The following is a 27657-nucleotide window of genomic DNA, read 5'->3' as shown; positions in this document are numbered from 1 at the left end:
TCAAGTTTTATTTCAAGACAATTAGAGCTTATGATCATTTCTCCCCTGTGTATCTCATGAAACCCAACTTAATCCCTCTCAACTAGCTATTAAATGAAACTATGTTTTTTGCCTTAGGTCATTCTGAATTATTTGATTAGGCTTTCTTAAGTCAAAACCAAATTTTAATTGTCCATAAGATGTTTAATCTCTTAAGTTGACAATACTAGGTTAGTAACTATATCTCTATGTTACCAATAAACTATCCATTTAATCAGTGAATATCAAGTCCAGTACAAATTTGTTTAAGTTCTATATCCCAATTATTTTTTTCAAGTCAAATTAAGATTAAAAAAATGTTCCAGGTGCTAGTCAATCGCTAAGAAACATTGAGCCTAAGATAAATTCAACACATAAATTCAATAAATGCTAAAAGAGAGGAATAAATGTGTTTTAATCCATGCAAAAGTTGGAAATAATCCTAGAACAAGTGGTTTAGCTACTCATAATTGAGAAAGAACAAGAAATATATAGAATCCCCATGTCCATATTAAAGAGTAAGAAAGAAAATGGAAAGATGTTTAGAAAAACCAATAAAGGAAGCTTGAATCTCTTCAATCTAAGCTTCCCATAAGAAGCTCCAAGATCTTCAATAATCTCAAAACCTGACTCCACTTTACTCTAAAAACATGTTTCCAGTAACTTCCTTCATTTCTCAGTCGAAGATGGCGTCCAGAATGTTGAAAATTGGGTCCTTGAGGTCTTTTTATGGTAGAAAAATGAAACTTTGCATTTTGGGTTCCGTCAAAGTGCCATGGTACTCTTATCACAGTGGCACCAGAAGCATTGTATCTTCTTTGCACAAAGGGCATTGGCACTTCTGTTTTGGTACTGTGGTACCAGTGACATTGGTTTCTTTTCTTAGAATAGAGTGTCGTAACACCTCGGACATATGCTTTGGAAGATCTTCTCAACTTGACTCTCTTGCTCATCAACTAGTCTCTCTCAGATCTCCTTAGGTACTGGCTGATCTCTTAATGCATAATCCCCATGGTTGGAATCTTATTCATTGGAATCGTCAACCAGTATGCTCTTCATTTCCTTCTAATATTGCTAATGCAATTATAAGCACCCTACTTTCTTTCTCCAATATTCTTGATTGAATAATTCGGGCTGTTAACAAATATGGTGATTATTTAGTTAAGGATGGTTTCTCCTTATGCCTGAGACATCATTTATCTGGGGTTAATGATCCTTTTTGAAAATTTTTATGGACCATATCTTTGCTTGTAAGGTACCTTATGTTCATATGAAAACTTCTTGATAAAGCTTTGTCTTCTTGATATCCTCTATGATACCATCTCAATATTTCAGGCTTGTGCTTGTCTGGCTGTTGCGAAGAAGAAACTATAGAGCACATATTCTTCACTTGTTCCTTTGCAAGAGCTTTTAGGTTTGAATGTTTCAATATCAAATTTGATGATCTAAGCTCTCAAGATTTTTGTCAATGGTTAAAGACCCCAGCTATTGCATTTGGCTGACCGTTCCCACCTTCTTAAAGGTATCATAATTCTCTTAAATGTCTTTAGGAAAAAGAGAATATAATCTTACATAAAACAATTGTTACGGATCCTTTGGGACTTCTTCAGTCACACTCATGGTCACTATGAAGCAGCTCACTCGCCTTATAAGCATAACAACTCAACCAAGAAATACCATTATGGAGGATGCTTTTAGGGAAAATTTTAGTAAAACCCCTCAGTAGCCAATTATTGTCAGTCAACCTCTCAAAAAATTTTGAAATTTAATTTCACTGCACCCCCTTGACCAAAATTTTTTGTATGTGAAGAGAGAAATACCCTTACATTATTTGACTTGCAAATTGCCAAATTTGTGTTACAAACTGCTGAATTATGGTTGCAAACCTTTAAATTCTTGTTAAAAATTATTGAATTATGATACATAAAAAGTTGAAAAATAACCAAAAAAATTGAAAATTGGTTCGCTTTTATCCACTTTTAGTTGTAGTGGATTTGATTTTTGAGTTAAGGTGTAAAAATATCTATCAATTTTTTTTAAAGTGCATCTAACACCATTTATTTTTCTTATGTGCAAATGTATCAACGCATGTTCAAATTTGGTGTAAAAATATCAACCCCGTTAAAATAACTTAATGGTTGTTACTTTTATTTATGGGGCCCACAATATTATAATAAAAGTACCAAAATCCTCCTAAGAAAAAATACCCACCCATGTTTTTCTTGGTTAATCTACTGGACTCATCTCTCCCTCCCATACTCAAAAAAAAAGTCCACCATCAACTTAAGACTTGGGGGGTGTTTGGTAACCCTCAACAGTGCTTTTTAAAAGTACTTTTCTGTAAAACGAGACAAACTCCTCTATATATTTATTTTGTAAACTGTAAAAACACTTTTAAAATTATAGTTTGATTTTCATCTAAACACTACTTTAGAGTGAAGAATAAGGCAATTTTACCAATTCAAACTTGGAGAGAAATACAGCCATTACATCCCAAGATCGACGGCCTGAGAAGGCGGAGTGATGCGAGGGAAGAAAAGGCCATAGTGCCTCGACTAGCAAATCTCAAATCTCATGTCATCTAATGGTCTCAAACTCTAGATTTGACCTTCGACTCTGTTTTGCCATCCTCACTCTTATCAAGATCGGAGATGGCAAAAGATGATGACAATGACTATGAGATCTTAGACAATGGGCAGCAACATCTATGATTTTTGTTGATCGAGATTTGAGACGCAGTGCGGAATCGTGTGTGATTTTTTGGGTTTGCTCATGTGTTAATTCAATGGGCATAATCATTTTCTCTCAAATTTTACTTGTAAGTTCAATACTAGAGCTTTGCTTTGTTGTTTGAGTTTGGGTTTGATTATTTCTTGCCTTTTTCACCGGGTGGGCAAAACTTATGGTCTTACCGATGTGTTGATATTCATCTTCATTTGCAAACAAATCTTGTACATTTGAGTTTAAATTGGCAGCTTTATTATGTTGACCCACACTAATTTTTCCATCGTCTTCGTTGGCTAAAGTAACTTCTGCATTTTCTGAACTGATAATTTGATTGTGATGCATAGGAGAGTGACCTTGACTAACTAATGAAAGAATGGCTTAAAGAAAAAGAGGAAACTGTTCCTATTCTTATTGATGGATAGAGAAAACTCGTGGAAAGTCTGCCATGCTTGAATATGAGTGATGATCAACTCAAGAAGCTCTGTAAGCCATGTAAAGACTCTGATTATTACCATTTTAGGGAAAACTTTAGGACTAGAAGTGACGAGAGAGAGAGTTCACTGGATGTTGAAAGCCTCGAACTTTGAACTCATCAACCTTCCTAATGGTTATTTCATTTTTTGGTCAGAGGATAAGAATCTATGCAACGGTCTTTTATATGATAGGCCCTGGCTAATTTGAGGGCATTATTTGGTTGTTCAAAGGTGGAGTCCTAACTTTAGTCCTTATTCTATTAAATTGAAAAAAGTTGAAATTTGGATTAGAATTCCTACTTTGCCTCTCATATTCATTCTAAAGATTGGCTTTAGGAACTAGGGAAAATGGTGGGGAAAGCCTTAAAGGTAGACTTGAATACTTTAGCCAGAAGTCAAGAAATAAGCAACACGGTTGAAAGGGGAGAATTTGCACAAGTCAATGTGGAAATCAATTTATATCAGATACTTCAATCTCATTTTGTTGAGGAAGATGACTTATAATGTGAAGTACGAAGGATCAGAGGTGATTTTTTTAAATGTGGAAGATACGGGTATAACCAAGATAATTGCCCTTTAACCCATAATACATAGGGATCGCCCCAGCCACAACTCAATGTGAGCTTGCTGGAAAGTATGTCTTAACCACCACCAGAGAACCCAAAAACATAGTCTTTGTTTAGCACACTGGGGATGAACCTAACAGAAGAGTATGCAGAGTGGGTAAAAGCTAAAAGATCTTTCAAACAAATACTAGCAGAGGATAATTAGAAGGGACATGGCAGATAAAGTACAGTGAAGGGAGAAAATCAAGAAGCAACTTTGGCAGGAAGATTTGAGGTGCTCCTTGAATCTTCAGATGCTATCCCGTCAAATGAGGAGGCTCAGCCTAGCAAAACAAAGGAAATAGTGAAGGTTTGGCAGAGGAAAAACCTCACATCTATAGCCCCAAATGAAGAAAGAGAAGTGAATATTGGTGAGAAGGAGCAGAGATGTGGTATGGTTGAATTTGGAGAAAGTAGTACTAGAAGATAGGACAAGGGAGTAGATGTAACATCTCTTCTTTTTGCTATATAAGTTATCAAATAGAGGCAAAAAGAATCTCATCTTATTGTTAGGATTATGGTTTTGATGATAGCAAAGTAAGATAAAAGTGGTTTAGTGTGTTGATTGATCATCTGATGGATCAAGTGTTTATCGATAAGCTGTCAGATAAATTGACAGTGTAAACAAGCAACATAACTAATATTTTGATCGATAAGCTATTCGATAATCGACTGATCGATAAAATGATCGATCATTGTTAACATCGAGGTCATAGAAGTTTACTGAGAATTATTGATCACTTGATCGATAATGAAACAGATAAGACAACCAAATCTGAAGTGTATTTATCGATCACATGATCGATAAATCAGTTATCGATAAAGACTCCGATAAATGGTAATACACTTTACTCGTTCTGCACTTTGATTCTGTCATCATTTATCGATCACATTATCGATCAACCAGTTATTGATAATATGATTGAATATTGTTTGTTAACTCTCTGAATGCAGGTACTTATCAAAGCTGCTTATCGATAACCTGATTGATCACCAAATTATCGATCACATGATCGATAATCAGTGTTTCATCTACTCTTACTTGGTTCTTCTATAGTCAAATTATCGATAACATTATCAATAATTTAACCATTCTGCATAGTTCTTTTTCACATAACACGATCGATAAAATGTGATAAATCCCTATTTTAATATATTATTTAATGTCTTTTTGGGGATATTTATCAATTAAAGTGGAATAATTTGCATTGATTTTAGATATTTTGAATTAAATATTGGTGGCACAAAATTAGAAATTTAAAAGAAAATCTTATCATATTTTATCTCTTTTTAAATAATTGATTTTGGACTTTATAATAGTATCTCAATTTATCTTTTGCAGGTCTCAGAAAAGGAAATAAACATAGAAGGAAAGTTGAAACAAAAGGAAAATAATTAAAAAAAAAAAGAAGGAAAGAAAGGAAAGAAAGGGACGGAAGAGAGGGAAGGCATGGATTTTGGAAAGATATTAGGTTATATATTAAATCCATCAATTGCAAGACGGAGGATATATACACACAATCACGCCGCCAACGCCTATTGCACCACACGCAAACATAGCTTCCAAATCTATTTATTCAATTCCATAGACCACGCCGCCGCCCCCCCCCACTCCTTTCCTATATATACCACCGTACACACACTCATACACCACCGACTCGCACTCACACACCCTCAGTTCCTTCATAGCCGCACGCAATATCACGCCGCCGCACACTGCAATTCTCCACCTCCAGTCTTCACCTATTCTTTTCGGTCAAGAACGTGGCAGCTGCACTCTTTATAATCTTCCATATTCTTCTCCTCCATCTATCCTCCATGACTACTGAATCTTTGGCACGAGTTGTAGCTTGGTTCAAGACTATGAGAGGCTGAGTTCGCTGTGCTCTTTGGGATTGAATTCAATGACTTGAGTTTGGGAGCTACAAAGGGAAGTTTAATTCTAGTCCTTAGTTTAGACTATTTTGTTGATGATTTCTGGTTTGAAGTTTGTTATATTTGGTTTAAAGCTAAGAATTGCTAGTTGTAATTCTTGGTTTGGATTGGAATTGCTGAGATTTGAATTGGTATTTATAAGTTTGAGTACTTGGTTTATACATATATTTATGTTTATGCCTTTGTTAAGTCATTGTTAGTATGATTTTTATGCGAGTTGTATAGAAATTATGCTTGAAGTGAATTTAACAAGTAATTAATGTTCTAGTTGAGTATTAATTTAAAAGAAATAACTTATATAAACCAGTCTTAACCACTTAAATTACTCCCATATCATTAAACAAGCTAGAATAGTCATTGATTCATTCCTCAAGAGCATTCTTGTTATTGATTTCTTACAATTCAAATTTGCATTTTTCATTCTTTCTTAAAAATACCAAAACAAGTAGTTTAGATTTATTTCTTACTCTCTTAATTAGTTTTCTTAATTGAAAAATCCTTTTTCAGCCCCTCCTTTCAATTCTTTGTCACTTAGTTAACTAAGGAATTAATAAAAAGCTCCTCAAGAGACTCGACCCGAGTTGTGCTTTACTGCATAATTTGGTTTTATTTTTGATTTAACCCAAGGCGACTAAAAATGTTCAAATCAAAATGCTTCAGGATAAAGTCTCTGTCTCACATTTTATCGATAACCTGATCGAACATTCACTGATCAATCACCTATTCGATCAATCCATTTAGTCTTTGCTCTTCACTGAATATTTTTCACATGGTGTTTATCGATAACATTATCGATCTTGAATTTATCAATAATGTGTTCGATCAACATTGACTGAAGTTTCATTTCTGTAACATTTGGATTATCGATAATCTGATCGACCAACAAGTATTAGATTAACTGATCGATCATGGAACTCCTTCAATTCAATTTCAGTTAGCTATGATATTTCTCATATTCAATTATCTATTTTCTTTCAAACTGTTTTTAGTATATATGATCATCTTGATTATTTTGCTAAGTGATTTATAATCAAAAGTGACTCTGATCTTTCTCTGGTTTACATATCAGCATAAGTGTCTCTGCTGCATTTTATCGATCAAGTGATCGATAAAGCAATGATCCATCACTTGATCGATAATCCTCATTAACTGAGTCAAAAGCTTTCACTCTGATTATCTATAACATGATCGATCAATCAGCACTTCGATCAAATTTGTTCAGATTATTATTCTGCATATTCAACAAACATTTGATTCCACCTGAAAACAATGAATAATCATATGATCATGTATTCAGTTTTGCTTTAAGGGTTACACTGCAAAGATCAACTTATTGAGTAAAAGTTTTGTTGCAGATTATGAAGGAAAATCCCAACGGCTCTTCAACGGATAATTACGTAGCCTGTAACCTACTTTGTCAGAAGCTCAGAAGCATTAATGGCGGAATCGTTGCAACTGGGAAAACACACAAGCGGAGTCACAACGGCTAGAAGATATACCGTCTAACGGTTACTTAACGACCTCAACTATAAAAGGGGCGAAGAAGCATCAATGAAAGTGAATTGAATACCCGAGCTACCGTCTGTGATCATTTACTGTTGCATTCAATACTCTGTTTTTTCATTATACTGAGCGTCAGTATTTATCATCTATTCACTCTGCAAGAGAGATTACTCACTCATCATTAATTACATTTGTGTGATACTCATGAGTGTGGACTCTTGAGTGGGTTTGTAACCTGACGGGAAGTAAGGGGGAGTGATTGAGTGACTCAATTACTGTACTGAGGCGCCAAGAGCCCGATCAATCTTGGAAGATAGTGAAATACTCAGAGGTGTTCTGAGGACTGGACGTAAGTCAAGTGGTTAAGACCGAACCAGTATAAATCCTATGTCTTTCTCTCTACGGTGAAATCTTCCTGAACTTACACTCTCTATTTTCAATAGTATTTATTTTTAATTCCGCAAATTTTTATAACTCACCCAATTCACCCCCCTCTTGGGTGAGACTGCCACTAACACTTATAGCCATGAGATTAGAAAATCAAGTTTTCAAAAACAAAAAAATTTCTCGGCTTACCATTCACAGGATAACTCTAAAATTTTAGCTAATTTTAAAAATTCATAACTAATTTTCAAAAATAAAAATAAAAATAAGGTAATTCTATATTCTATTTGAATCTATTTCAATCTTCTACATAGAAAAAAAAATACTAATTAGATTTATAGCCTTGCCATTCGAGTTCCATTGGACATCAAAGATATATTATTCATATGGTCAATTTTTCATTTTCCAAAGTTTTGCCATAACTTCAAAATTGCATAATTTTTCATACATAACTTCAATTTAGGTAATCTAACACTCTAGTTAAACTAAAGCTTAAGATGATCGATTTTAGTCTGCCAAACTTTATGGCCAAATTCATTCATTTACTCAAAATCTCATGGCTACCAAGTTATAGCAAATAAAGTAACTTTCTATCTCTTTTAATGCCCATTCTTAGGTAATTTGTTATATCTTGTTAATTTTAACCCTGAAAATGAAGAATATAAATTAGACCATGGGTTAAACAGGATAACCAATAGTTAAATGGCACAATTTTTAAATTAAAATCATACTAGGACTAGACTATCATATTAGAAATATCCAGTCAATATTGAATAGAGTAGGAATTTAGACTAGAAATTCTCAAAAATTTTCCCAAAATCATGAAAACTAGCATAAAGGATACATAATAGTATTTAAGGCCTGGAAGATGAAAATAATTTATTTTAGAATTTTTTGCATTTTCTGAAAATTTTAACTAATTAAAAAAAATTGGCCAAATTGAATTATTTATAATAAATAAGGGGGCTCAATAATTCCTGAAAAATTAAGAAAATTATTTGAAGGGTTATTATGAATTTTGAAATTTCTCACAACCTCTAGAGATGTAGAAGTTAGCTTTAAATTATTTAAAGCTGGAAATTATGTCGTTAAAGGGCTAATTCAAAGGAAATTCAATTGGAGGAGTCATCAGTCAAAATAAAATCTGAGAAAATTTTAAAAAATCTTTTATCATTAAAAACAAGATATTGGTTAAGAAAATGAATTTTTGGAGATAGTAAATTTAATAGGATCTAAGAAAAATTTAATTAATTACACAGTGTGATAATCTTAAGCTTGTTGGGGCCAAATTTTCTTTCATTTTTTTGACTTGAATGGTGCCATATATAGGTTGAGGACCTATGGAATAATACAATTTATTAGAGGATAGAGTTGGAAGATTGGATTTTTGAATAAAATATATAGATTTTTACACATTAGAGCTTATGTGTCCCATGAGGTGGCATATTCATTAAATGTGGAAGACACCTAAGAGAACATGCGGCACCTAAATGAGGAAGAAGAAAGGAGATTTGGCCAAGTTTCCTATAGTAAAAATCAATGTTTAAAAAGACTACCATATGGTAAGTATGATCAAGCCTTATATATACCACTTCCTCTCCATCCTATTCACCTTTCTTAAGCCAAATTAGGAGCATGGAAGGCAGAGGAATTTTGGTCAAGTGGAGAGGACAAAGAGGAGAGAAAGAACAAGGCATAAACAAGGTGATTCAAATCTTCAATCAAGATAAAAGCATGACTATCCTATCTAGTGTTTGACTTTCTATGGATTGATAGTTTAAAACTTGGTTTTGGTGAAGTTTGATGATTGAAAACCCCAAGGGTTGGTGTTGCGTGAAATGATCTTTGATGGATTATGATTGATATTAAGTTGTTATATGGTTTAAAGGATAGGAAATGATTAGTAGATAGTGGTTAAACCTTGTTGTTTGAAGATATCAAGTTATGCATGTATATGGTACTATTCGGCCAAGGCAAGAATGATACCCTAGGGTTTGATTTTTGTTGTTTTGATGCTTCCAATAGATTTAGAAGGTGATTTTGTGTATGGATATGTGAAAAACATGTGTTTGAAAGTATTGAAATTGGAAATAGAATTTTGGAACCTTAAAGGAAACCATTCGACCAACTTGAAAAAGGAGAGAAGGAATTGAGCTTTGATAAATCTAAGTTCAAATATGGATTCTACATGAGAAATTGTATAGAAAAAATCTATGGGAATTATAGAAGGATTGATGATACTAAAACCCTAAAGTAAAGGATAAAAGGGGGAGGGTTTTAGAAAGAATTATGTGGTAGGTGGTATTATTGATTTGGAATACAATTATTCTTATTGTTTGGCGGGTCATACTAGTGAGCAAGTGGAAGCTCAAGGATCCAAAGACGAGGCCGTGTAATCTAAAAACAAAATAAGTAGCATGAAATTTACAATTTTAATATTAACTTGCTTGGTTGTTACATAGTGTAATTCTTTCACTATTACAAAAAAGTCCATTTTTGTCTATTCTAAAGGCTTTTCTTTTTTTCTATTTAAAGGGAGATGTGAACAAAGGAGATATAGATAGAAGTTGAATATTCATCTGTTAGAAACAGATGAATATGTAAGGCACATATTCGTCTATTTAGAAAAACAGACGAATATATGTCTCACATTTTTTTTGTTTTCTCAAAATAGACGAATATGGTGTCATTTGTTCATCTGTTTTGGTCAAACAGACAAATATGTCACACCATATACATTTTTTTTGGTCAAAATAGATGAATATAGTGACATTGTTTTTTAAAAAAACAAGTGAAGTTATTTGCATTGTTAGTTTTACTATAATATGTAGGTTTAAAGTGTATGAAGCAAAACCAACACAGAGCAATAATGATAACAATTCAGCAGAACCAAATCATGTTACACTTTCCATACAAATCACAATTTTAAGGGTTAAAGCAAATGATGACAATAATATCTAAATTAGCTTACTAATAAGCAAATTAATACAATTACTATTCAAAATTATTTTTAGTGTATTAAATATGCTCCTTGATATTAATGACTTAATTCATTTTGTAGGAGTCATCTAATGAAGAAGAAATTATATTGAAATTCAAGATCATTGATGGGGCCATTATAAATTTTTAGGATTGCTTTTGTTATTATTATAAACAAATCATCCTATTTGTATTATTGTACAATGGTAATTTTGTTGATTTTTTCATGACATTTTGCAATGAAGGAAATTTTATTATTTTGTTATAAATTCAAATTAAATTTAGTTATGGAAAAATATAAAATTTTTTTTAAAATTTTAAAATCTCAAATTAGAAATGACTACAAAAAATTGTTGTCATTTGTTTTTCAGATGTTGTCATTTGTTATTAAAGTGTAATAAATAATATGATTTAAAATTTTAAAATTTAAAAATATTTTTTGAGACTTTCCTTTTATTTAAATAATTAAATTATATGTATTTTTTTATATAACTTCAAAACATATTTAAAACGTATGTATGTTTTTAAATAGATTTGAAAAATTATATATAAGATTAGAACTATAGGCTTTTAAACCTCTTTAAAAGCCTGCATTTTAAGTAACTTTTAAAAAGTTTTAGATCTTATGAGGCTTTTTAAAGATTCAGATCTACGTCTAAAAAAAATCATACATCACCACAAAAAATATGTGATTATTGACAAAATTTTTCACAGTGAGTAAATTTCTGTCACGTACCTCCACCAATCATCACCTCATTGCTGACAGTGATCGTCACACCACAAATTAAACAATTTTGTGACCTTATTCGCGTGTGACCAGAGCCTTTGCAGAGTGATCTAAAATGAACATACTTTTAATATGCATAATATATTAGTTATTATATTTCCCTATTTCACAAACACAATCACAAATGTATTATTTTTATAGTATATAAACAAACACACACATATAATTTAATATTCTATTAAATTTTTATATTCAATTTTCATATTTCATATTAATATTTATTAATAATTAATATTTTTCTAAATCTTTTTTCGGTAAAATAATATTTATATAATGTACATATTATTTTTTATTTTTATTTATAATATTTATATTTCTTGTTCATATAGAATGTTTTATTGAAAATTTCACGTATGTTATATTGTAATTTCAATTTTGAATATGATACATAAGTTTTTTTTAATATCACTAATTACATTATGAGTTTTCTATCAAATTTTATTTTTTATTTAAAACTAATTACAAATGAAATATATTTTTATCTTAAAAGTAATAGTATCATTAAATAATAAAGATTGGGAAAGTTCCTTAAAAAGATACTTAAAAAACCCAAATACTCATTTGTGTCATTAAATTTTTCAATTTCTTAATCAAGTCACATGACTCGAAAAAAGAATTTTAAAATTTTATGAAATGACTATAATACCTTTTTTATTAGAAACTAAAAGAGAATAATTCTAAATTAATATGTTTCATTTCGTAGTTAACATATTCTAATTTTAAAATAACATTAGTGTGTCTCAATGACACACTTGTGAAACTCTTTAAATAAACTTGATTACAATACAATCTGAAAAGTTAATATGTTCTGTTTTATAATTAAATATATTTTAATTCTAAATTAATAACTTTTTGTCTCCATAACATATTTGTAATAAATCTTTGAATAAAACTTTATCACAATACAAGGTTAAAAATTAATATGTTTCATTTTACAATTAACACGTTTCAATTCTAAATTAATAACTTTATATTAGGATAAAACTATAAGAATTAAGCGAGAAAGATTTAATATAAAAAACTAACTTACCATTTCCTTTTTTATTAATTTTTTGACTTTGTAATGGTAAACAACAAGTTTTCCTTGTTTAAAGCTCTTACGCAATATTAGAATGATAGAAAATCCTCATCTTTACAGGCTTCTAATGAAAAGGGCAATTAGAGTCATTTGGGTTATTTAAATATCTTAAAAGATTTTCCCTTAAAAACTTATCATTGCATTTTTTTCCCGCATATTATATTTTAGAGAAGAATTTAGTATTTTCTCTAATTTTTCTTACTAACTATTAACATCGATTGCAAAATCAAACTAATTTTTTGGATAAAATTGTTGTATCATTATATAATTATCATAAAAACTTGAATTATTCACAAAATTAACTGTCATAAAATTTAGTTATTTTATATCAATTTATTTTGTAATTAAAAATCTATTTAAATCATTATATTATTAATAATGTTATCATATATAAATTCATTAAATTATTGCAGGGTTATAATATAAAAGAATTAAATTTAAAATTAGTGACAAATTAGTGATAAAATTGACTTAACAACAAGATTAGTGACAAGAAATTGCATGGCAAACAACTTAATAATAAAAAAAATTTCGTCACTAAAAATTTTATGGCAAAAATAAGTGATAAAATTAGCAATAATAAAATTTTGTCACTTAAAATTTATTGACAGAACTATCAATCAAATTTCCTCATGAATATATCTTTAATTTATTTGTAAATTTAGAGACAAAATTAGCAACAGAATAATTTTCTGTTGCTAATTTTGTCCGTACTAAACTTCTCTTTGGCAAAGTATATAACTTCATTCTCAGTCTTTATATCTCAATTGTAGGCATAGGCAAACTAAAGCCTGGCTTAACATCCTCTAAATATCAGAGCTTTTTAATTTACAAGTCACGTGTTGAAATATGTTGCGTAGAGCCGGAAATATGGGTTGGGGTCCGCGGGCTCACCATAAAAGAGTGGGTTAGGATTGATATTTTGTCAGTCTGTCAAGGTGCGGGCTACTCTACCCCGCACTGCATAACTCACGGGTTATGACGGGCTAGCCTGCAGGTTGGCTAGTTGGCCCGTCTAACCCGCTACCTTTTTTTAAAATTTTTTTTTTACATAAATAATATGTTGTTATATTTGAAAATTGTCTTCTCTTATTTATATTTCAATTTTCATGTTACATAATACATATGTAAACAAAAAATATTTTTTAAAAACAAGCATACTATATTTATAGCAAAAATTTAATAACTACAATCAAATATAAGACAATATTTATTACCGAAAAAAATGTTTTAGAAAAACATGGTGAATGAACTTTAAAAAAAAAAAAGATAAATGCACTTCTAATTTATTAAGAGATAGTGTTTTGTATCAAACATGGCATTTGTATGAAAAAAATTATAAAATTTATCACTTGATGAGTTGATGTTGAATGTTAACCATGTAAAATATTTGTAATGTATTGTTTTATATTTGTATTGATTATTTTAAATGTGGTTAAACATAATTTATACTTATGATTGCTTTTAAAATTTTAGATCACTATTTATTAATTTAAAAAATTAAATAGAAATAAGATTTGAAAATTGAGAATTAAAAATTAAAAAGATGCTGGGCTGGCAGGCCGGCCCGCCAACTTGTTGTGGCGGGTTAGGGTTGGGATTTTTCTAACCCGTCAAAATGCGGGCTGGAATAACCCACCGGTTGTGACGGGCTAACCCGTATTCCCAGCTATAATGTTGCGGAGCCTTTTTATTTACAAGTCATATATGTTGAAATATGTTGTGAAAAAAGAGAAAATAGGCTTCAATTCTCGAATCAAAAATAGGCAAATGGCTACCTACTGCAGCTGACCATGATATTCGGATGCATCTTTGAACATGATACGCTATGTGTTGTTTGCTTTATTTTGAGTGGTTCGTTTTGAATATGTGTTATTTGCTTTATTTTGATTTGATGGAGTATTTCACTATGAAATACTTGATGTTGTTTTTACATATGGGTAATTAATATATTTGTTACACAGATGGTTCAATTTGTAATTAATTAATCTTATATAAATTTTGTTCTTTTTTAATAATCCATAAAAATATTATCAATTCTTTATAATTTTTTATATTTATAAAAAGCACTTTTTATCTGAACATATTCCTAAAAGTAAGTTTTGGTCTGATATTGGAATTTCATAATAGAAAAGCACCTTAATAAAGAGAAAAATACACTAATATACCTTCAAAAATACTAAATGACAAATGAGGGTAGGTGAATTTCAAAATCTCAAATCAGACCCTAAGTACTATTTTGGAATTTCCAATTCTTGGAAAACGACAAGATTCTCTGTACTCTCGATGACTACTTTTGTATAACTATTGACTACTCTAGTTTAACTATTAACTACTTCTGTTTTCAAAGTTTTGGTGATTACTTTTATAAAGCTATTGATTACACAATAGTAGTAAATAACTAAACAAAAAGTAGTTATTAGATCTCCAATAATGCTTAATGTATTTTTTGAATTTTTGAAGCAAAAGCAGTTAATAGCGAAACTATAGTAGTCAATAGCTAAATAAAAGTATTCATCAAAGTTTTAAAAACAAATGTAATCAATAGCTAGAAAAGAGTAGTTAATATATAAGAAAGAATAGTCATCAGAGCTCCAGCGACCAGTTACCAGAGTTCTGGTGACATGTCACTAGAGCTCTAGAGGCTGGCCACCGATAAGATCACTAGCATCGGAGCTTCGGCGGCCAGAAGTGCTGAAGTGACAGTATTAAAAAAAAAAGAAAAAAATAGTAAAAGGTATTTGTGTAATTTTACAAGATTTAAAAATTGTAAAATGGTACTTAAGATCTGAATTGAGATTTTGAAAATTCACTTGCTCTTATTTAATATTTTTGAGGATATTTTGTTGTCATTTTTCCTTTAATTAAATCACTTTTTTTAAAAAGACAAAAGGGCCTATAGTCCCGTCGCCTTCAGTTTTGCACATGAAGGTTACTGCAATTCACGGGCGTTCCTTCACTGATTCATGCCAACTATGACCTCTGATCGGATTTACTCAAAGATGAATGACAACATACTTGCTCCGTTGACCCGTCAATTGGGACAGAAATTGATGAGTCATTACGGTGCAGTGACGCTATCAATCTTGTTATCTTTTTCTATTCTGGAGATTTTTCTTCCCCGATATGAAGAAGACCGAACTTTCTCTAGTAAACACCATTACAAACTTGCGGGGCAGAGAAACTTGAGAAAATCACACCCCTGCAGAGTTACGTGTCAAAATTCTTCTGCTTGAAAGTTGTTTAGAAGAAAAGGATTGTTGAAGAATGGTCGCACTTTGGAGGCTGGCAGTCTCACTTCCAAATTTTTGCTGTGGGTTTTACCCCTTTAGCCAATGCAATTGCAGTCCCCCCCCCCCCCCCCCGGGGGGCGGGAAATTGATAGTTCAAAATACTATTATGTGTTGACGGTGTTGTTATGATAATAGCAGTATTGGTTGCATTGTCGTAAAACCATAGTAGAACAGGTTGAGAGTAACGTTCACGGCATTCCGAAACCCATTTTCTGTCTCCAATTCCGATAATCATCACGTTTTTCATTGGATTCAGTAGAAAAGCTTGCTTGTTGCTCGCTTTTTTCACATTTTGTTCTCTTCTAGTGTTCAGGTCCGTGCCTTGGACACCATCATGCCATCTATGTCGATTCAAGAACCTGAAACAATAAACTCAAACAATACTATGTTCACAATGGGATCCTTCAGCCCTCAGAATTCGACAAATCGCTACGTGGGAATTTGGTTCATGGCAAAATCCTCTGTTGTGTGGGTGGCTAACAGAGACAACCCATCAACGGATTCTTCTGGGACTCTCACAATATCAGAGAATGGCAGTCTTGTACTTTTGAACGGGCAAAAACAGGTCATTTGGTCAACGAATGTATCACAAATTGCATCGAATTATCGTGCTCAACTCTTAGATTCTGGCAACCTAGTTCTCGCAGATGGAACTACTGGAGCATTCTTGTGGCAGAGTTTCCAGCATCCCAGTAATACATTATTACAAGGCTTGGAACTCAGCACTAGTTTAAAAAACAGGCACGAAGGTGCGACTAACATCATGGAAAAGTACATCCGATCCATCCTATGGAGCATTTTCTTGCAGTCTTGAACTCCGTAATGTCACTGAAGTATTCGTATGGAAAGAAAATCTTCCTTACTGGCGCTCTGGTCTCTGGGGTGGCACAGCCTTCCTTGGGATACCTAGGACGGTTCAATCGGTCTACCAGAATGGGTTTCAGATTAAAGAAGAGGAAGGCATTTTTTACCTATCTTATGATCTCACAGACAAGTCAAGCTTAGTGACTATTATAGTAGATTCTCAAGGTATAGTGAATCCAATGATTTGGAATTCCAGGACAAATATTTGGGAACCTAATAGGCAAAGTCCTTATACTAAGTGTGATGTTTATGGCATATGTGGCCCATCCGGGATCTGCAATTCACTTAATTCACCAATCTGTAGCTGCTTGAGAGGGTTTGAACCAAAGAACAAAGAAGAATGGGCAAGGCAGAACTGGACCAGTGGATGCATGAGAAGAAAAGTACTTCAGTGTGAGAGACAAAAATGGTTCTCAAGCTAGCAAGACAGATGGGTTTTTTAAGCTGGAGAGGATAAAACTACCAGATCATGCAGAAGTGCTACCTTCTAACTTTGGGGAGACTATAAATTTAATTCAAGCATTATCTACTTTATCTTATGCCTATTCACATATTATGTCATGTTAAATATCCATGTAAATACTGGCACCTCTTAGTTTATTTGCAGTTTATATTGTTAGGTTCTTCATTAGAATTATAACTAGGGTGTGCTTGATCGCAAAAATAAGATGTTCAAATTTATGAATTTATGACTGAATTTGACAATAAATACTGGGAAACTTCATTCTTTTTTAACTCTTTTAATGATAATGTACAAGGTATAGTTTTGAACTTATGTCATCAAAAAATGAAGATTTATCTGAATGTTCTTCCCTTTGATACAGGTATAGACCGGAGGAAAATGACAACAGCTATTCTAATATCAGTTTTGATGGGAATAGTTCTCATTACTGCCTTTGGATATTTTGTATGGAAAAAAGTTTCAAAGCAAAAGGGTGAGTTTCAGTTTCATTGCAACACCTCATTCGAGGGATCAATGATTTTGTTTCTGATTTTTGAGCACCTGCATGACAAAAATATATGAAACACAAAAGCATACAGTTATAAAAACAAGCTAGTCAATGAAAAAGTAATTCTACACAAAATCTAATAATATTTTTTTTCGGGGAAGAAATTATTGTTAATTTTTAACTTATATTTAACAAATGCTGAGGTGGATAAATCCTTCTTTGAAAACTGAAGTCATATTTCTCCTTTCTAGTTTATCTCTCTTTTTCTTTCACATTATATAGAGGAAGGGAGGGAATGGAAGACTAAGAGACAGAGAGAAACAGAGAGAGCACTTTTTTCATCTAGAAAGGACACGTAAATCATAGCCAATCTATAGAGCATTTGAGTTTCATCATCTCGATACAGATTATATGAGAACTTATGGTTAAATTATCTATAGTAACCTGGTATTAGAATAGCAACATATGTTTTTGAATGAAATAATGTGGAAAAAAATGGGTAAAACACAGGGGAAATGCATATACAAATTCACAGCAGCAAGAGGATAACGAACCTGAGGCAACTCTATATTCAAGAGCAATCATTGTTCGATTTTAGAAAGTTAGCAACTGCAACAAACAACTTTGACATACCAAATAAACTTGGACAGGGTGGTTTTGGTCCGGTTTAACATCTTTCAAAACATAGCAATTAGCTTTTTGCAATCATGTTATTGTAGGGAAGGTTTGAAGATGGACAGGACATTGCTATAAAAAGATTATCTAGATTATCTAGACAGGGTATGGAAGAATTTATCAATGAAGTGGACTTGATTTCTAAGCTTCAACACCAAAACCTAGTTACACTTCTTGGGTGTTGCATTGAAGGAGAAGAAGAGATATTGGTTTATGAATTCATGCCGAACAAAAGTTTGGATGCACATATCTTCGGTTAGTGTATACTTTTGTGCATATGGTGGTTTACTAAATTGGATGTTTCTATACTTCACAAGTTTTGCTTCATCAATTTTTCTTACAATAATGTTTTCCAGATCCAATACGACAAAAATCCTTAGATTGGGAGAAGCGCTTCAACATAATTGAAGGAATAGCTAGAGGACTGCTCTATCTCCATAGAGATTCAAGATTAAGCATCATACATAGGGATTTGAAGCCAAGTAACATCTTATTAGATGAAGGAATGAATCCAAAGATATCAGATTTTGGGCTAGCTAAACTTTTTGGGGGCGGTGAAGGTGAAGCAAACACTAAAAGAATTGTTGGAACATAGTAAGTATTCCTTTTCCTTTGCCCAAGAAAATAATATCAATGACATATTGAGAGCTTAGAGATGTATTGTTTAAATGCAGTGGCTACATTCCTCCAGAATATGCAACAGAAGGACTCTATTCAGAGAAGTCTGATGTCTTTAGCTTTGGCATTTTGTTGCTAGAGATTATTAGTGGAAGAAAAAACAGAATACCAGCTTTTATGAAGATGCGGAATCTTTCACACTTCTAGGATTTGTAAGCCTCTCCAATTTGTACCTTTCTTTCATAAAATAACTCAAGAATGCCTTCTTCGGGAAAACATTAAATTATAACAGTTATACTTCTTTTCTGTCAATTGTTTTAGGCATGGAAGTTATGGATCGTTGGCAATGTTATACCTCTAATTGATCCGCAAATATATGATCCAAGCTTTGGCAAGGATATGTTGAAGTGCATACATATAGGTCTTCTATGTGTGCAAGAACTTGCAAAAGACAGGCCCACCATGGCCTCTATAATGTCAATGCTTCAAAGTGAGATTGTGGATATTTCTCCTCCTAGCCAACCTGCATTCATCCTTAGACAAACTATGCCTTGTACTGCAAAGAAAACTCCAAATAATGGTGTCTTATGTTCCATCAATAATGTAACTATCTCAAAGTTTGAGGCGAGATAGATAGGATTTTTTATTTTTCTGTTTCATTTGGAAGATCTAAGATATATCAGACATATTTTCAACATCTTCAACAGGGTAGGCATAAACCCTGTTTCTAGTGAAAAAATTTTCTGCCGTGCAGTCCTAAATATTTAATGTGTTCGCTATATTTAATGGATATTTATGTGTCATGTTCCCTCCTTCGAATGCTAGTTTGTAAAATCATGATGTGATTTGTGTTTGTTCTGTGCACTTTGTCTATTGATATATTTTTCAAGAACTTATTTACATTGCTAGTGTTACAGCATAAGAAATGCACCTAACTTGTGTAGGATTAGATGATTATTTCTTTCAGTTAAATCTTGCAAACTGGTCTGTTATCAATAAGAACTGTGCAAGTTCTATCACCTGTTCATCTTGACAAGACTGTAAAACATATTAGAAGAAATAAGGGATGAAAGAATTCACATGTTGATGAGAAGTTGTGAAAGGAGAATATAAGCGCGCCCACACAAGTATTTTCATTGATTGGACCTTTTTGGCTAATACCCTTGGCTAGGATTCAAACTCTTGATATACATTGCATCCCTTTGCAATTTTTACAACATATTCATATTACAAACACAAATTGTCAGATGTTGGTCAAATAGAAGATGGCATACAGTTAAAGTAATGTGGATCAGGCAAGGAAACATAAAGAGGGAATAGAAAAGGGAGGCCAATATTTTCATTAGGAAAATAGATAAACGAGAAAGAGGATTCAATATTACGACGTTTTGGCAATGATCCGAAAAAACTTCTCATACCAGCTTTTGAAGAATAGTACATAAAGCATTGGCAAGGGATTCCTGGATTGAGCTTCAATACTTTGTTCTATATATATATAAGAAACTAAAAATATAAAAAAAAAATTGCTATGTTTTGCTGCCTCAAACAGTCATTCACGGATCACTGAAGCAATATTTATACATGCAGGAGTGTGTTTATATGCATTGCAATGAAGGCGTATAGAAAGGAGGGAGTACTTTGGACAAAAAGATTAAAAGAGGTAAACTAGCATAGTGACAAAAAGCAGTCTTCAAAGTAGCGCTTCGCAAGAAGAATAAAAATTATGACTTCTTAAATAACAAACAGATTAATCTTTTACCTGCAAATATAATAACCTTATAGGTCCCTTTGGTTTTGCATATGAAGCTTCTGCAATTAAGGAGCATTCTTTCAAATGATGGGAATTAATTCAACTGAAAACTTATTACCTGTTGTTCTTGTACTTTCTGGCTTTTGTGTAGATTTCAGCATTGCCTTAGACATCATTAGAGAGCCTCAATTCATCAGAGATTCTGAAACTGTAAACTCTGCCAATGGTGCATTTGAGTTTGGACTCTTCAACTCTTAAAATCCAACAAATCGCTCTGTAGGAATCATCTGAGATTTATCCGGGATTCTTGCAATATCTGAGGACAAGACTCTTGTGCTGAATCAAGATAAAGAGGTTATTGAAACTGCCAATGACAAATGTGCCAGATTTTGCCTATCAGTCATTTGTTTCTCAGGACAGATGCAGCATTTAATGCTTAAATAAGTACAATTGTACAGCATACGCATATGATGCTGCTATTGGCAGCATGTCTTTGGATTGGAAACTTAAATGACGTTGTAAGATTCTCAAGTGGAAGAGCGGATCGTTATATCTACCATGCCCATTCTGAAGGGAAGGAGTTGAAAGTAGTCATGGCAGATACAATATTTCGATAAAAGTTTAATATAATGATATTTCTTGCTAAGTTTATTTCTCAACTTGTTCAGTATATAGATTCTAAATTATGTACTGCTATGGATACAGATGAAGAGAAGGAGTTGAAAGTAGTCATTATGGTTACAAGGGCAGTAAATTAACTATCATTTTTTTCTGCATATTTTGTTTCGTAGTGTACTGCTGGACCTTCTGGTGAACACAGCAGAATGTTCTGTTTCTCCTAACTAACTAACTGTCTTTCTTTCATTCATTTCTTTCACTTTATGTTTTAACTCAGCTAGAAGGAAAGAAAACAGTGGAACAAAGTAGGATTACATCTAACAAACCAAGGTGCAAACCAAACTGAAGACATGAAATTAACCGATTTAGAGGAACTGACACTTTGATTTTGGAATCATTTCAACTGGCATGATACAACTTCAATTATGATAATAAGTTTGGATGATGTGGCTTTGTCGTTTTGTTTACAAAGTAATTTAATCACGTGAAGCTCAAAATCTTTTCAAATAATATTTATGAAGTAACTGCTTTTTCATAACATGTTCTTACAGAGAGAATTGCAAGATAGACAGGAAATTGCAGTGAAGAGGCTCTCAAGAGCATCTGATCAAGGACTAGTAGGATGTTGGTCTATGAGAACATGCCTAAAAAGAGTTTGGCGGCATAACCTTCCAGGATTTAGAGTAGATTATATGTTGTCTTTATCATATGTTCAACATTTTTCTTGCCATTAAGTAAAATAATCTAACGTTGAATGTATCGTCATTTACTGAATTTCTCTTTTCAGAAAGATTAAATGAGTGTTACTTTAAATTTCAAATTAAAACTATTTATGCAATTTTTTTTAACAAAATTTTAGAAAAGGGGTTGGGCTCACCCACGATCCAAGGACATGACACTTAATGCTTGATCTACTAGGGCCTGGTTTTTTGCTTTTAGACTCATCAAGTATGCACACCTTTGTTTTCAAATTTTTTTTTTTAGTGTTACTTTATGAGATGCTTTCTTAATTTGATCTTTCTTCAAGCGTAAAATTTGGTGTGTGTGTGTGTGTATTTCTTCTTTCCGGGAAACCTAACTAGCTAATATTCATATTGATTATTTTATATTTTATATTTGGATAAAGAATTAAAGAATCTCTAAAATTTTCTTCAAGTTTTGCTTTAACTTAAAAATGATCATTGCTCATACAATTTTAAAGATTTGAAAAAGTCACCAATCATTACCAATATGAGTAATAAATCTAGCTGTTGCTTTTATCATTCACAAGGAGATTCTTTTTTTAATAAGATCATTCGTATGTGATATATAAAATACAAATTTGACTTCTTGCATGCCAATATTTTTTTTATTTCCAAAGATTTTTTACATATATTTGTTTGTTTCTTTGATGTCTTGTCGTTAACCCATTTTTGAAAGTATTCTCTCTTATTAAACTAATACAATAAAACTGAAAATGTGATTCGATAAGTAAAATTACACTTCTTACAGTGACAATTTATTCTCATCACTAATATACATTTTGGAATTACTCTATGACCTACATAATTTAAGGATATAAAAGCATTGCCTTAATATGATTATGGATCGCTAATGTGATTTTTTTTTCTTTTTTGTTGCATCAACTTCTTTTGGTACAACTTAAATTTGAAAAGTTAATGCCATGTACCTATATGTTTTAGGAGAATTGATGAGTGCTTTTTATTAAAGGAAAAAAAGTAACTTCATAATTAATATTAGTCATATGGATTTATTTTTCACAATTAAATTTTCTAAGCTCCAGTTTCCTAAATAAGTTAGAAGAATCAACAGCAGCAGCAAAAAATACTCATGAAATATTGGCTATATCTTAGCTTTCAATCTCATGGTTGCAATTCCTACAATTTAATATATTAATATTTGCAGTTATCCAAAAAATCATTAATCTTAACATGTTTAACATCTCTTCCTTCGTCATATCATCAACATTCGTAGTAAGTTTTGCAAATAATGCCAGGAAAAACTTCAATATACTAGGCAAAACGCAAAATAAAAATAGTCATTAATGAAAAATCTGTTGATCTTTTTGTTATTTTCATAGCCAAAAATCACACAAAATTTCCTTTATTTTGATTGCAAAAATCACACAAAATTTCCAATCTTGCCATGATTTAATCTTTTGAGTTATATTATCTATTTATGGCTTATAAGACTGACCATAAATGAAATAATGCAATGAAAATGAAAATGTGGTCCCAGAAGTGGAATTATACTTTCTTTTCATTCTTTTCATCACTAACCTATTTTGTGGGGTTGCTCTATTGCCTATACAATATAAATGATAATAAAAATGTGGTTTTTAATGTAAATGATAATGGACCACTTGTAGATTCAAACATTTTTCTAACATAATTTTCTTAACTCTCTGGTGTGCTTGTTTTGTGAACAACTTAATATTTGAAAAGTCTATAATATTGTAGACTTATTAATAAATACTCTTTAAATAAATATTGTTTGACCACTAACGAGTGCTTTAACAGGGACAAAATAAAAAATAAATTATTTAATACTTCCCCGGTCCTAAATATAAATCTATTTTATATTATAAATTACATTACAAAACAAGTCTTATATTTAGAACCGGAAAAAATATCTTCTTGAATTATGTAAATGACATGAATTGTGAAATATGTCCAAAAAAAAAAAATTCTGCCTTGTCAGTCCTATATATTTAATATGCTCGCTATATTTAATGAATATTTATGTGTCGCGTTCCCTCCTAATGCTAGTTTGTAAAGTGCAAGTTGTGACTGACCACTAGATCTTATGATACATTTTCACCAACTTATTTATACAACTAGTGTTTACAGCATAAGAAATGCAGGATTTGGATTATTATTGCTTTTAGTTAAATTTTGCAAAATGGTCTATTATCAATAAATAATTGTGTCAAGTTCTATTACGTGTTCATCTTGACTGGAGTGTAAAACATCGAGATAAGGGAAGAAAGAAACCACATGTCCTTGGCTAGGATTTAAACTCCTGATACACTTTGCACCCCTTTTGCAATTTTTACAACAGATTCTACAAACACAAATTGTCAGATAGAAGATGGCATCCAGTTGAAGTAATGTGATCAAGGACAAATTATATATTTTTTTTTATCAGGTAAACAAACATATATAAGGGATTTTTTATTATGTTTTTGACATTGATCAAAAGGGAGACCAACATTTCTATTAGGAAAATAGAAGAATGGGAAGGAGGATTCAATATTTTTTTGAATTGAAACAATAATCATTGCAAAAACATCAAATAACACATATGGGAAGTAATGTGATCAAGGGCAATCTCAATCTCTTATCATCGTCCACCTCTTCCTAAAAAGGTGGAGGGTGATTAAAGATATAAAAAGGAATATCCAACATATGGGAAGTAAAATGACTGAGGTTTCAGTTGACCCAGTCTATTTCTTAAAGGGAAGTAAAATGACTCCAAAATACTAGACCAATAACTGATTGCTGCCATCTATGGATAGCATTAGTACAATCACGAATCAATTGCATATCATTGTCAAGTTCCTCACAACCAAAGGGGCAATTTGTTGTCATCTCGAAACCCTCCTCTGTCTGAGTTCTGTTGTATGAGCTCTTCTATATGAAAACAACCACATGAAATACTTGACCTTCTCTGGTGCCTGTAATTGCCAAATTTTCTTCCAAATATTGTCCACCTGCTATTCAGTACCTACAAGGAGAAATTTATAAGCAAAATTAATTGTAAATTGGCCATCAGTAGATGGTTTCCAAAGTGTATTTACCCTGTGCTCTTTTTTCACGAAATAGGTGTGCACACAAAATATGGTCAACATATGCCAGGGGAAGGACTGTTGCTAGCTTGTTTCTATTCCATTGTCCTCCAATATCGACATAGTCAGCAACCAGCTCTGTTACATTCACCATATGCCCAAGACCACGGATCAAGTGGACGAGTAATATATTAAGCTATAGCCAATTGTCAAAAGAAGTAGATCTGCTGTTACCCTATTTTCCCCCAATCTTTTGATGAAATCTTTCCAGACCTCACTTTTGGGGAAAAAAGTCAACAAATAGACCCAATTTGGGATTTGTGAATATGGGGTATTTTATAGTATTGTAGACTCAGCAACATGAGGCCTGACCCATCCATTTTACACGCAAATTCAAACCTCTTTCTAACATTCAAGACGCCTCCCCAGTATTCTTTTAAGTACTCTTTTACTCTATCTGTCTTTATTTAACCATCACGTTCAATGTATCCCTATTTAACCTTCACAACTTAATAATTATTTATTATTCCTAGAACTACCAACAGTATTAGGCTGTACATATGCAAGTTATGCTTCGTTCCTGCCTTAATCTTTACCACTATCATTTCAAGCTCACCAACAAAGAAAAATCGGCACTATAATGTGTGCGCGTTTGTTGTTAGACCCACTTCTGTCGAGGTTCTGTGGATTCTTGTAGCTTTAAATAGACTGGGAGCCAGAGAGCTGAAAAATATTATTATTTTTTTTTTTATAATCTCACAGAAACATTGTGTCTTATCAATTCTCAGTATGATCACTTTGTTTTATCAATTCTCAGGATCACTTGCTTTGAAGATGGATTGGCGAAATTCGAGCACCTTCAACATAACATTGAATTGTTGCTTTGAACAATTTATCAAGAGAAGCCAATCGTTGTGTAGACTTGCTAATTTAATGCTAAAAGCCCTTTTAATGTATGTGGATGATGCTCTTATATATGGAGTATAGAGGCTCACTTTGCAGGCTTTTCATGGCCATTGTATTAATTCCAAATATATGTGTGGATGAATGAGAGATGTGAGATGAAAGTGTTGTGAAAGATGAGGGGTACTAATCATGATTGGATTTCGGCTAAGATTTTGATACTTTCTATAGATTTTGTGTTTGAAGGGCGCACGTATGTGGGGCTTCAACTTCTGAGCCCTTTGTAAATCTAAAAAGCACAGCACATAGACATCGGCCTTCCTATTCTGACCACACAACACACCATCCTCAACATCTTCCCATTCAACCACTTTTCCATCTTAATCACTTCCCTTCCCTGTTTTTAATTTCATGCCATTATGTCTCTCTCTCATGATGATTACTTATATATCATTTATCCAAGCTCACACTCAATACCCTTTTCCACTACTCTGCATTCTTCTCAACTATTTATCTAATGTAAATAATTAAATATCCACAGCTAGTCATATGCAAACATGATTTTGGAAGGGGGAAAAAACAGAAAAAAAATGTGGCTTTGGAAAAAAAAATGAGGGCAATGTGATAAAGTAACCCACATTCACAAATTCAAAATTAAGTCATTGACCTAATTAAGGATTTGTTGAATTGACCGACCTAATTTAAGATTTATTTCCTTATATTTAAATGGGATTTTCCCAAATTTATAGTCATTACGTTAAAATAATTTGAGTCATGACGTTTTTTTTCCCCCTAGATACAATGAGTCAAGACGTTAAAAGCACAAAAAATTCTTTTTCCAACAAAATCCTCCCTCACTTTTACAATACCTTTAAATCTAGTTTTCCTCTACGCACGTCTAAATTTGGATCTCCAAATTCAAAAAAGTGCGGGTATAAATATATGAATGAATAGATAAAAAATTAGAAGAGTAAAATACACGGATCATCTTTCTATTCAATTACAGAAAACTCTTTTTTATTTTGAAATATATATAAACCTCTCTTATAGTTAAAACAATATTACAATAAACCTCCTTAATATATTTAAAATTTTATTTCCATCCATCCAAAATGTTAGTTGACTGTTAAGTTTGAATTTAAATTTTTTTTGCCAAAATACCCCTTTTTAACCTAATAATTATTTAGACATCTATTTTTCCTAAAACGGTTTTTATAAAAATTATTATTATTTTTAAAATTTCTAATATGTTATAAAATTTATTTATTGATCTAAATCATAAAATTTTATAATTTATATATTTTATCAAATTCATTAGAAGTTATTACTTTGATTTTTTCAAATTGTAAAAAACATATTTCAAGTTCAATGTATTCCTATTTAACCTTCAACTTAATAATTATTATTATTATTAGAACTACCAACAGTATTAGGCTGTACATATGCAAGTTATGCTTCGTTCTGCCTTAATCCTTTCCACTATCATTTCAAGTTCACCACAAAGAAAAATCGGCACTATAATGTGTGCGCGTTTATGTTGGACCCACTTCTGTCGAGGGTTCTGTGGATTCTTGTAGCCTTAAAATTGACTGGGAGCCAAGAGAGCTGAAAAAAATTCTAATAATTTATTTAAAAAGATTCTAAAAATTTATTAAATTTATAATTCAAAAACTTTTAAACAGATTCGTTACAAACATTTATTTAGTCAAG

The 27657-nt window shown here is 31.9% G+C and overlaps 1 pseudogene; it reads left to right on the top strand.

Moving 5' to 3' along the window:
• The first annotated feature begins 15839 nt into the window (after positions 1-15839).
• Positions 15840-19608, top strand: LOC114756281 (G-type lectin S-receptor-like serine/threonine-protein kinase At1g11300; annotated as a pseudogene).
• The last annotated feature ends 8049 nt before the right edge of the window (positions 19609-27657 follow it).

This window comes from Neltuma alba, unplaced genomic scaffold (assembly GCF_004799145.2).
Source record: "Neltuma alba isolate B1F8T4 unplaced genomic scaffold, ASM479914v2 tig00010380_pilon, whole genome shotgun sequence".
NCBI lineage: Eukaryota > Viridiplantae > Streptophyta > Magnoliopsida > Fabales > Fabaceae > Neltuma > Neltuma alba.
Note: the sequence above shows the minus strand (reverse complement) of the source record. Positions and strands in the feature narration are given on the sequence as shown.